The 10699-nt window shown below is 46.4% G+C and overlaps 1 protein-coding gene across 6 annotated transcripts in view; it reads left to right on the top strand.

Moving 5' to 3' along the window:
* LOC309653429 (neuroligin-4, X-linked) overlaps nucleotides 1-10699 on the top strand; it is a 581567-nt gene that overhangs the window by 250943 nt on the left and 319925 nt on the right. For 3 of the 6 annotated variants that reach the window (XM_082448092.1, XM_082448095.1, XM_082448088.1), the window contains exon 3: nucleotides 492-694. The gene's annotated coding sequence lies outside the window, so the exon portion shown is untranslated. Of the gene's footprint in view, nucleotides 316-491; nucleotides 695-735; nucleotides 1319-2953; nucleotides 3024-10699 lie in introns of those variants that run through there. The other 3 variants (XM_082448089.1, XM_082448091.1, XM_082448090.1) reach the window with 3 other exon arrangements.

Below are 10699 nucleotides of genomic sequence, written 5' to 3'. Positions count from 1 at the left end.
AAGAGCTTGCACTGCTGGCACTCACCCTTGGATAGCACAGCCTTAAAGGGTTAAAGGTGTTTGCAAATACGGCAGCGTGTTTGGTGTCTCTGAAGGGTATCTGGAGAGGGCAGGGAAGCAAGCTTTCCCGTGCGCTCTGGCACGGTGGCCCAGTGAGACGCACGCTCACCTGTTCCACCACCCCGGCGGCACCGGAATCTCTCTGTTCCGGCTGGTTTGCACTGGGATTAGCTGCTCTTTGCATGCGCTTGTAGCCGTGGATGTGGTTTCTGTAGCGATGGGGCCGACCGCGGGGATCTATTGGCTGCTGGCTTTGTAAATTTCATTCAGTTTGGTCCAATAGCAGAGGGGGAGCTGGGAGCCATCAGGACCTCTCGCTTCAATCTCTCTTTCTTGCAGACGGGTCTCTGTCTCTCCATACAGAGCTCTTATTCAGACGTAACGCTGCCCTTCCTGCTCCGACTGTGTCCCTGTTTCTTCTTCCCCAGCAGACTACGACAGAAACAACGAATTTCCTGCAAACGGCAGCGTCGGTGGTCCTCGCGTTTCTTCGGGGGAGCGAATCCAGTTGGGATTCGAGAAAGCCAAGGCGCTTGGACTTAGTATATCCTCCTGAATCATAGCCTCGGTCCCTGGAAAAATCTGGATGCATAAAAAGAACACTTACAGCCGATGCAGCTTTTCCACGGCTAAGGTAGGTGCCGTTTTAAGATGTGTCTGTGGGTTTTTTTTTTTTTTTTTTAAAGCCTATTTAACGTTTTGACTCATGTGTGCTTCCCAGCAAAAGATGATAAGCCCGACTGCTAACGTTTGCGCTTCACTGCATCCGACATTTAAAAAAAAAATTTTTTTTTTTTTTAATTTTGAGAATTTGGATAGGACTTTTTCTTATCCATCGGTCGCTCCGTTTCTTAGGTGTGGGTGGGAGTGTGGATATATATGTACGGCGTGTCCTGTGCAAGCTTCGTGCACATCTCTACAGAAACAGTACATTTTTTTTTTCTTATGACTTAAAAATATTGGGACCACCGTGGTTTGGAAGCATTTTGCTGCAATCAGCTATTTGAACGGCTCTGGGGCCGTGTGTGATGTGTTTACAAAATAGCGCTGTGTTACATACAAATAAACAGAAGAGTGTGGCGGACACAGGAGGGAAAAAAAATACATCTGCAGTACAGGGAGAGAAAGAGCAAAGTGCCAGATCTCTGCAAAGCAGGACTGGCGGGGAAGCCAGAAGCACTTCTGGAAACTGTGAGCCACCACGGGCTTTTTTCTCCTCCTTCTTCTTTAAGGAAACTGTCAGCTACCACCTCCCGGGGTGCGTTTTTTTGGGTTAACCAGAGAGAAAAAAGGAAAACAGGCTTGGCTGGGTTTGCATTAAGCGATTTTTTTTTTTTTTTCTTCCCTCCTTCCTCTGCTGGCCTTGGCTAAGATGACGGCTTGTGTGATGCACGAAATAACGCACGTGATTGATTAGGACCTGGTTGGGCTTTGCTGGGGAGCGACCCGGGCGCGCTGGAGACCCCGGGTGAAGACGACATAGCTTAGCGCCGTTTCTGCAAAGCTGGGGAGCGGGCCACCTGTCCTCCCGCTCCCATCCGCCCTTCACCCGTGCGTGTGGGCTGTGGGAAGGCAAGCGGCGGGCGATGGAGGGGGGAGGAGTGAGGGCGGCTGGTGGTTTTGCTGCTTCGGGAGCCTTTGGGTCTGGCCTGGACGTCTGCGCGGGGCACGCAGCTGCCGCCTGAGCACCGTCCCCGAGCTGCCCGCTTCTCCCCGAGGACCGCAAAAGTTGGTAGCTGCGGGGACCGGCGCTGGGCGCCCTAGCCGGGGTCTCCGGGGATGCGGACCCCCGTCGGTGCCCACGGAGAACCCTCGTTTCGGGAGCAGAGCCCGCGGGGCGCACGGCGGGCCGGTCCTCTCGCCGGAGGCGGGGGGCGGAGGTCCGGGGACTCGGTTCGGATGTGCGGACCACCCGCAGAGCCTTGGGCCACGTAACAGACAACCCTCCCCCCCTCCCTCGCTCCATCCCCCCCCCCACGCCGTATCCCAAAGCTCGCAGCCGTCCCGCGCTTCAGATCCCGCCCGCCTCCCACGCTTTCGCAGCCGATTTCATCCCGACCCCCGCCGCCGCCCCCTGCCCTTTCCCGCGCGGCTCGGCCTGACCCCCCGGGGCCGAACCGGCGTGCCGCTCGGCTGCAGACGGCGCGGGGGGCGCGGGCCGGCGGCGGCCGGAGGAGAGGCCGAGGTCCCGGCTGCACCCCGACCCCAGCCCACGAGTGTTCCCTCCCTCCCGCTCCGGCTCTCCGGGAAGCCCGCCGCCTCTTCGGGGCGCGCAGGCACCCTCCAGTCTCCCAGACGCCCCCTCTTTCCCCGACCGCACCCCTCCCCTCCCTCCCCCGGCTTCTTCGCCCCTCCGAGAACCGGTAGGTTCCATTTCTCCGCCCGGCTCTCCCGGGCGGCCCCCCGGGCGCTGCGCCCCCGGATCCGGGCCCGGGGCCCCGCGCATCCCTGGGCCCGGCGCACCATTCCGGCGCCTGCCCGCCGCCAGACACAGCCTCCTTTCTCCCCGAAGCGGCGGGGGCGGCAGCCGGGGGTCCCCCGCGCACCCTCGGGGCCTGGCCGGGGCCGCCCTGGGAACGGAAGCCCCCCTCGGAGGGCGAGGGGCGCCCGGAGGACGTCTTCTGCCTCCCCCCCACCCCTTCCCCTTTTCCGTTTTGTTTTTTTTGTTTTTTTGTTTTTTTTTTGGCTGCGGGTTTTCCTCTGGTGTGCTTCCCTTGTCTGAACCGACCAGCAGGTGTGGGCCTCTTTTCATCTATTTTCGGAGCCACGAGGCCGCTCTCTCGGGCCGGCGGGAGGGGGCGGGCCGCAGGAGGCCGCGCCGGGGGGCCGGGGGAGGCGGCTCGCGCCCGCGCTGGGAGCGCGCGTCGGCCGTGGAGCCGGGCCCGGCTCGCCCTCCGTCATGCGGACCCAGCTCGGGAGATGTGGGGTGAGGTGTGTCCGGTGGCGGGTGTCGAACTCAGCAGGTACTGTTCTTGCGAGCAGAATCCACAAGGTGGTAGTGTGGATGCTTCCTTTGATTTCTTTCTTTCTTTTTTTTTTTCCTACTGGGTCAGTGGCGGGGAAACGGCTTTCTGTGCTCATAGCCTAGGCTGTTGGAAGGGGTCCCCTGGCTGACCCGGCTTCCACATCCTGAGCGCGCTCCGTGCAACTGTTTTGTGGTGCGAGGTGGTACGAGCTAGCTCCTTTTCGGAGTCAGCCTTTACCACGATTGGAGGGACGGGACGCAGAGGAAAAAAGAAAGGAAAAAGAAAAGAAAGTTTGGGGAGACTTAGTTATCTGAGGGAGCAGAATTTCCAGTTTGTGTAGGGTTCTGCAGGCAACGTAGGAGTGCGTGCATGAGGCATCGCCGGTAGGTATATACTTCAGCTAGAAATTAACCGGGGCTGCAAGACCTGACTTTCCATCAGAACAAAGCAACCTCAGCTGCTAGGAGAACGGCGTGGTTTGAATGGCGATGCTTAGCGTTTTTCCTAGAGAATGAGAGAGCCCGGAGAAAGGGTCCGGTGGCACAGAAATCTGCATCTTTCTGGGGGAAGATTGAGGGGGTGGGGAATTTTTCATGCCTTTAGTTGCCTTTAGTGGGCTGTGGAAAGAGGTTAACAGCCAGCCTTGAAAATCTTCAGGGTAGATTTCCCTGTGTAGATGCAGCAGAAGGTGTGTGTTTGTGTGTGTGTGTGTGGGGGGGGGGTGTTTTGGCACAGGGCTGCATTCATCCCTTATTTCCAGGTTTAAAAAATGTGGATTTTAAAAATGCATCCCTAAAGTAAGAACATAAGAATCTCACGGAGGCCTCTGCAAATATTTTTTTTTTCTAGATTAAAACTTCAATCAATATTCTATTACCCAAATAAATGTACTTGGAGATATCTCTCTATATATATCCATATCTATCTCTCTTTCTATATATAGATATATATATATGGCAATTTTAAAGAATATTTTCCTTGACATGTAAGAAAATCATGAGGGCCAATAAGTAGCAAGTGGAAAATTACTTCATCAGTTTTAAATTACTGGATTAAAATGACAGGTTTAATTTTTTGGAAACTGGAATGATTTCGAGCAGGGAGTTTAATGATCATTGCATTTTCATACTAATGGCTGTGCTTTGATGCCATTTTCAAGGTGTTTTGACACGTTTTTCTTTGGTGGAAGAATTGTTGCTTTCCTTTGTAGTTTTTTTTTTTTTTTTCCCCCTGAATAAAAGGAGTGCTGAATGTACATTTGGCCCTAAACCCAGCTAATTTTTACCCAAATCTAAAAACAGATATAAGATACTTGATAAGTGACGATTTGCTACATAAGGTAGATACAGCAGGTATTTCCATGCTATGAAATTTACAAGTGAATAGATGTGGGCAATGTAAAAGTTCTTTTTTGGGGGGCCTGGAATGTAGACCCGCAGTAAGTATGTGGGGTTTTTCTTTATTTCTGAACTTGGCCTTTTCATGTTTCTTCCTTTGTAGTAATTTGTGCAAAGCTTCTCGGTCTCTGTACAAAGATGACAGTGTCTCCTCTCTATACACATTATGTTGCTTTCAGAATGTGCAAGCATCTCTTTAAGAGCTCTTTAGAATATTGTGCTTTGATGCCTGGACCACAACAAAAAAACCCAGAGAGGGTTCTCACAAAAGTAAATATTCAAGTGCACGGAGTCTGGCGTGGCTTTACTGTTCTTCCGTTTTAATTGGTACTCCAGACTCTAAACCTTTATTGCACAGCTAGGTATTGTCAACAGTACAACCTGTTGACAGAATTTATGTGATTCCAATGAAGCCACCGTATGAAAATATTTAAAACCCTTTAATGCCCTCACTCTGATGACAGGCTTCTCTGGTTAAAATATACTTAAATTCCAAACCCGATGAGAGCTGATTTTTGTATGTGAAAGTCCAGGGCAAGGAACAGATTTTTAATATATCAACCACAACTGTATACTTTCTATAATGCTCTTGATCCTTAACAGTGTACATTTATTCCCAAATGAGAAAAATACGCTCAGGGTTTAGTGTAAGTCAGTTGCCCAATTAAAAAAAAAAATATCCTGGATACTGTATCTTTTCAGAAGAGACACCTCATTTTCCGCGTAATTATGTTAAAAAATTCTAAAACAGACTAGGCCTTGGATGAAGCGACAGCTGATTTCTTAAACTTGTCAGCTACCAGTTTCAAATCAGATATTCCGCTTTGGGCCGGATAAGGGGAGACAGTGAGAATCTCAAAATTGAGCCCACGTGGTTCTAGGCAATTAGGTCATCTGTTGTGGGCTGCAAACCATTCATGGGCCATTCACGCCATGAATATTTTCCAGTTTTGTCATTTTTCTCTAAACAACCTACATTTGGCCTTTCAAAGCCTCTTCTGTTCTGTGCTCCGTGAGTGGCGGGATGGGAAACCCTTCCTCCTTTTTCTTGGGGACGGGCAGAGTAGGACAGATGAATAAGGGAGAAAAAAACAGTGGGACCGCCTATAAGTTTGAGGTTGGCCATTTATAGGCTTTGAACAAATATCTCTGAGAAGGATTTGTATCTGCAGTGGGTATATGACACAAAAAGGAAATAAAGGGCTCATAAAATCAGCACATGAGTGGAGAATAGTCAGGCCACTTAGGGCTCTGATTGCAGACTTCAGACATTCACTGTTGAGATCACCTGCCCAGGTGTCTGTGGAACCCCTGAGCGCCACCTGCCTGTGGAAATTGGCCAGTTTCCAGAATGAGCATCTTCTCTGCACCAGCTCCCGGCCCCGCGGCACCTCCCAGAAGGGGTGCCTGACCCAACACGAACCAAACCCCAACAAACGTGAAATGTATAGTAAGGTGAGGTTTTATTGAATTGATTCCAGAGGAAAAAAGAGTAATCGTATTAGGGAAGAAGTGAGGAAGAATAAACCCTACAGGGCCTCACTGGAGGCAGATCTTTATTTCAGGATGGTATTAATGAAATGGCATGTGCTTTCACAGCTCTTTGGAAATGAAGGGAAAGAACCCAGAGTTTTGTTTGGTGGTTTTATTTAAAATGTGTGTTGTATGAATAGTGATTTACCAAGGTAAAAGAGCGCTCTTTTTCGGATGGCAACTGGACCTTCTTGGTTTGATGTGTTGATGTCGGTGATCATTTTGGTTTCCAGAGGCTAATCCCTGATTGGATGATGAAGTCATCCTTCGATCTCGAAGTCATCGTCCCAAGGGTATGGTTTTTTATTTTATTGCTTTGTGGTAAAAACATGTGACACGAGAATCCACTATACTGTACACTTAAACACATGTTTAAGTGTACAGTATAGTCCTGTCGACTGTAGGTCCAATATTGTACAGCAGATCTAGAAGATACTCATCTTGCGTTATCTAAACTTTACGACCTTTGATTCGTAACTCGCCATTTCCCCCTGACAACCCCCATTCTACTCTTTTGCTCTGTGAAATTGACTCTCTTAGGTTTCTGCAGGCATCCACCCTCATCCCGACTCATCTCTCATGTTTTTTTTTAAATTGGAGTATAGTTGTTGTGTTTCAGGCCTACAGCAAAGTGATTCAGTTATACATATATAATGTGTATATTCTTTTTCAGATTCTCTTCCCGTATAGGTTATTACAAAACATTGAGTGTACTTCCCTGTGCTCTGAAAGAGGTTCTCATTGTTTATCTATTTTATATGTATATAGTGGTGTGTATCTAATCCCAAACTCCTAATTTATCCCTCCCCCACTTTCCCCTTTGGTAACCATTTTTGCGTTTGTTTTGTTGGTTGGGACTTTTTTTCCGGGGGGCGCGGTGTTGGGGGAAGAAGTCATATTTTGCCAAGTGCACTTCTTTGAAATGGGGAATTGCACCTCCGATTTTTCTACATGAAAAAGAAAGTTGGTTAAGCTTTTGGATCCTTTAAAAAAAAAAAAAGAAAGTGAAAGAAACTGTGATGGGCAGTGATGAGAGATGTATTAACCGTGAGTCGCTGTTTATTTTTGCGAAGCATGGAAAAGATCTCTTTGGTTGTGTTCTTACAGCTGTGATGGGATTTGCACATGGTGTCATTTTCCGGGTTTCATCTATCAACATCACCAGTGTTTGGTTTAGACCCGTGGCAGGGACGTGGATTATGTGACCTTGACGGTCCGCCAGCTTTGGCTACTCAGCCTGCAGCGTCAAACTGTGGTCTCAGAAACAACCAGTGGGGATGGGGGTGTGCGGGGCATTGGGGAGGTGTGTGTGTGGAGACCAGAACCCACTGAGATGGAGTGTCTATAGTGTTTTCAGTTTTTTCCTACTCGAGTACCCTCTGTGAATGGGCCAGGTGGTGGGCAGCAATGAACTCACTTTTAAAAAATTTAAGTTGATTTACATAATTCTATTAGTTTCAGGTGGACAGCATAGTGATTCCGTATTTTTACAGTTATACTCCATTAAAAGGTATTTCGAAATAATGACTATTGTTTCCTGTGCTGTACGATGTATACTTGTGGCTTATCTGTCTTATACATAATAGTTTGTACCTCTTTTTAATTGAAGTATAGTTGATTTACAATGTTGTTTTAGTTTTAGGTATACAGCAAAGTGTATTCTGTTTGTCTTCTATGTCTGTGAGTCTGTTTCTGTTTTGTAAATAAGTTCGTTTGTATCCTTTTTTTAGATTCCACATGTAAGTGATATCATATGATATTTGCCTTTCTCTGTCTGACTTACTTCCCTTAGTATGATCATCTCTAGGTCCATCCATGTTGCCGCAAATGGCATGATTTCATTCTTTTTATGGCTGAGTAATATTCCATTGTATACATGTACCCCATCTTCTTTATCCGTTCATCTGTCGATGGCCATTTAGGTTGCTTCCATGTCTTGGCTATTGTAAATAGTGCTGCTATGAAAATTGGGGTGCATGTATCTTTTTGAATTAGAGTTTTTGTCTTTTCCGGATATATGCCCAGGAGTGGGATTGCAGGCTCACATAGTAACTCTACTTTTAGTTTTCTGAGGAGCCTCCACACTGTTCTCCATAGTAGCTGCACCAACTTACATTCCCACCGACAGCGTAGGAGGGTAGTTTGTACCTCTTAATCCCCTATCCCCATCTTTCCCCTCCCCCTTCTCTCTCTGCACTGGTTACTTGTTTGTCCTCTCTGTATCTGTGAGTCTGAGGAAACACATTTTTTCAAGCAAATAAAGTATGTCACTGTTAACTGCTTTTCTCACTCGGATGCATACTCCCTCATGGCCTAAAGGCATGTGGTAAGAAGGGAAGTGTGTGTGTGTGTGTCTGTGTATGTTTATACATATAGGTATGCCCGTATGCACCAGCATAACCAAGAGCAATTTCATGCATCAAATGTTTTTTCTCAGCCACGGCAACACATTAGATCAAAACAAAAAAACAAAAAAACAAAGTACTAAAATAAAAAATGGGATTTTTGTCTTGGTCATTTTCCATTTATTCTCTCCATCATTCACCAAACGTAAGTGATATTAGAAAATAGATGATGTAAGTTACCTGAGGTGGACCTGCAAAGACTTCTCATTGGAGGGGGAAGACATTAGTTTACAGTGTTGTGTTAGTTTCACGTGTACAGCACAATGATTCAGCTATACATACGTATACATATTCTTTTTCATGTTCTTTTCCATGATGGTTTATGGCAGGATACTGAGACCTAGATAATTTGAGAGTGTACGTTGAGGGGCAAGCACCTGCTTTCTCTAACTTTCCTTGAAGCTTTCTCTTCTGATGTGAGTAATGGTTTCTTACAAGGTACCATTGTCCAGGTCCAGGGTGAAATAGTCTATGTGGTAGGAGTGATAACACGCTTCCCTTTCATGTCCATCCATATTCCTCCAGGTTACATACTGGGATATAGAAATTGACAATTTTTGCAAGGATCATGCTGGACACTCTTTTTTAAAAAGGGGAAACTAAATAGCCCTTTTATCTGCCTGGTAGGAGATGCGAGCCTTTGTGTCTCTCGGTACGCAAGGGCTCTGTGGAGAGGCTGTCGCCATCGAAAGGTCCCGGTGCAGTCGAAGAAGCATCGTATCAGCACGGCAGACAAACCCGGAGTTCACTTGCCATGAACACCGAGAAGCTGGAAGTCCCCAGAGTTGAGAAGCTCATAGTAGTCTCTTTGTGGTTTGGGGTCCCTGCCTTCCCGCAGTCCCTTTGCACCCCAATTTCACACGGAGCACTCATCCACGGTGCACCTACCGAGAAGCACGGACACACCCCAGCTCACGGGAGAGCCACGGCAGCCGTGAACTAATGCCAGAGGATTTCCTGTCCTGGGTTGTCACTTTGCCAATGGGCTCAGGTTCTTTGGAAATAGGATTGCACGTAGACTGCAAACAGATGTAGTAGGTCCCTGACGTGTCAGTAGGCTGGCGTGTAGACCCAAGTGGTCTCAGGACAGTTAGAGCCACAACATCACAAAGCTATTTCTTGCACAGGGTCGTTTTATTGGCAGATCATATCTAGAAAAACTTCATCCTCTAAACTAGCTAAATTTCATTTAAATATGTATGTATATAATTATTGCTATGTTGTATTTATATATTTATATAATTATGTGTATACACTATGCATTTTTAAGTTGAAGTTTAGTTGATTTACAATGTTGTGTTAGTTTCAAGTGTACAGCAAACTGATTCAGATATATATATATGTACACTTTTTCAGATTCTTTTCCCTTATAAGTTATTACAAAATATTGAGTATAGTTCCCTGTGCTATACAGTAGGTCCTTGTTGGTTATCTATATATAGTATACACTATGCATTTATATATTTGTATTTGCATGCAATTTATATAATTGATGAAAGACTCATCAAAACATGCTTTATTTTACTTTATTATTTTTTATAAAAAATATTTATCTATCTATCTATTTATTTATTTATTTATTTGGCTGGGCCGGTCTTAGTTGCCGTGTGCAGGACCTTTGTTGTGGCGTGATCTTTAGTTGTCATATGCGGGATCTCTTTTTTTTTTTTTTTTTAGTTGCGGCGTGCAGGATCTAGTTCCAGTGATGGAACCCAGGCCCCCTGCATTGGGAGCCCCTAGTCGTAACCACTGTGCCACCAGGGAAGTCCCAAAACATGCTTTATCTTAAAATTGGAAAGCCTTTATATAGATAATGAAAAGAATTCATTTAGCCATGTAATGTATTATATAAATATAATTGTGTATTACATAATGTATATACATATTTAACTTATATAAGAGATCTATATATATATATATACAAAATTAATACAAGTAGAGACTACATATATAGATGGATGAATAGATAGTTTGATGTGCATTTTCCAGAAGAAACTGTGTCATATCTGGTAAGACCATTTCCAGGCTGGTCCCCAGAATCTACATTTAATGGTCCACAGAAACTACCTCTTCGCCTTCAAGTGAAGTTCAGGAGTTATTAACGTTGCTATGGTAACAAGCATATTCCAGCCCTCACTGAAACATAATTAGTTGATACTTAGTAAGCAGCCTCCTGTCAGTGGAAACATATGTATCAAGTCAAGCCCTGTATCTTTCCTGCCTGGAAGAACAGGCATCTTCTGCCCCTAGAACACAAGACCCGAGAATCTGTCTCAGCAGGACAGAAGCCACAGCAAGTCAGTGCTGCCCACCACGGGCACGGGTTGGCGGTGGTGGC

The sequence above is a fragment of the Balaenoptera physalus genome (genome assembly GCF_965194825.1).
Source record: "Balaenoptera physalus genome assembly, chromosome: Y".
NCBI classification, from domain to species: domain Eukaryota; kingdom Metazoa; phylum Chordata; class Mammalia; order Artiodactyla; family Balaenopteridae; genus Balaenoptera; species Balaenoptera physalus.
This window is presented reverse-complemented; position numbering and strand designations above follow the sequence as displayed.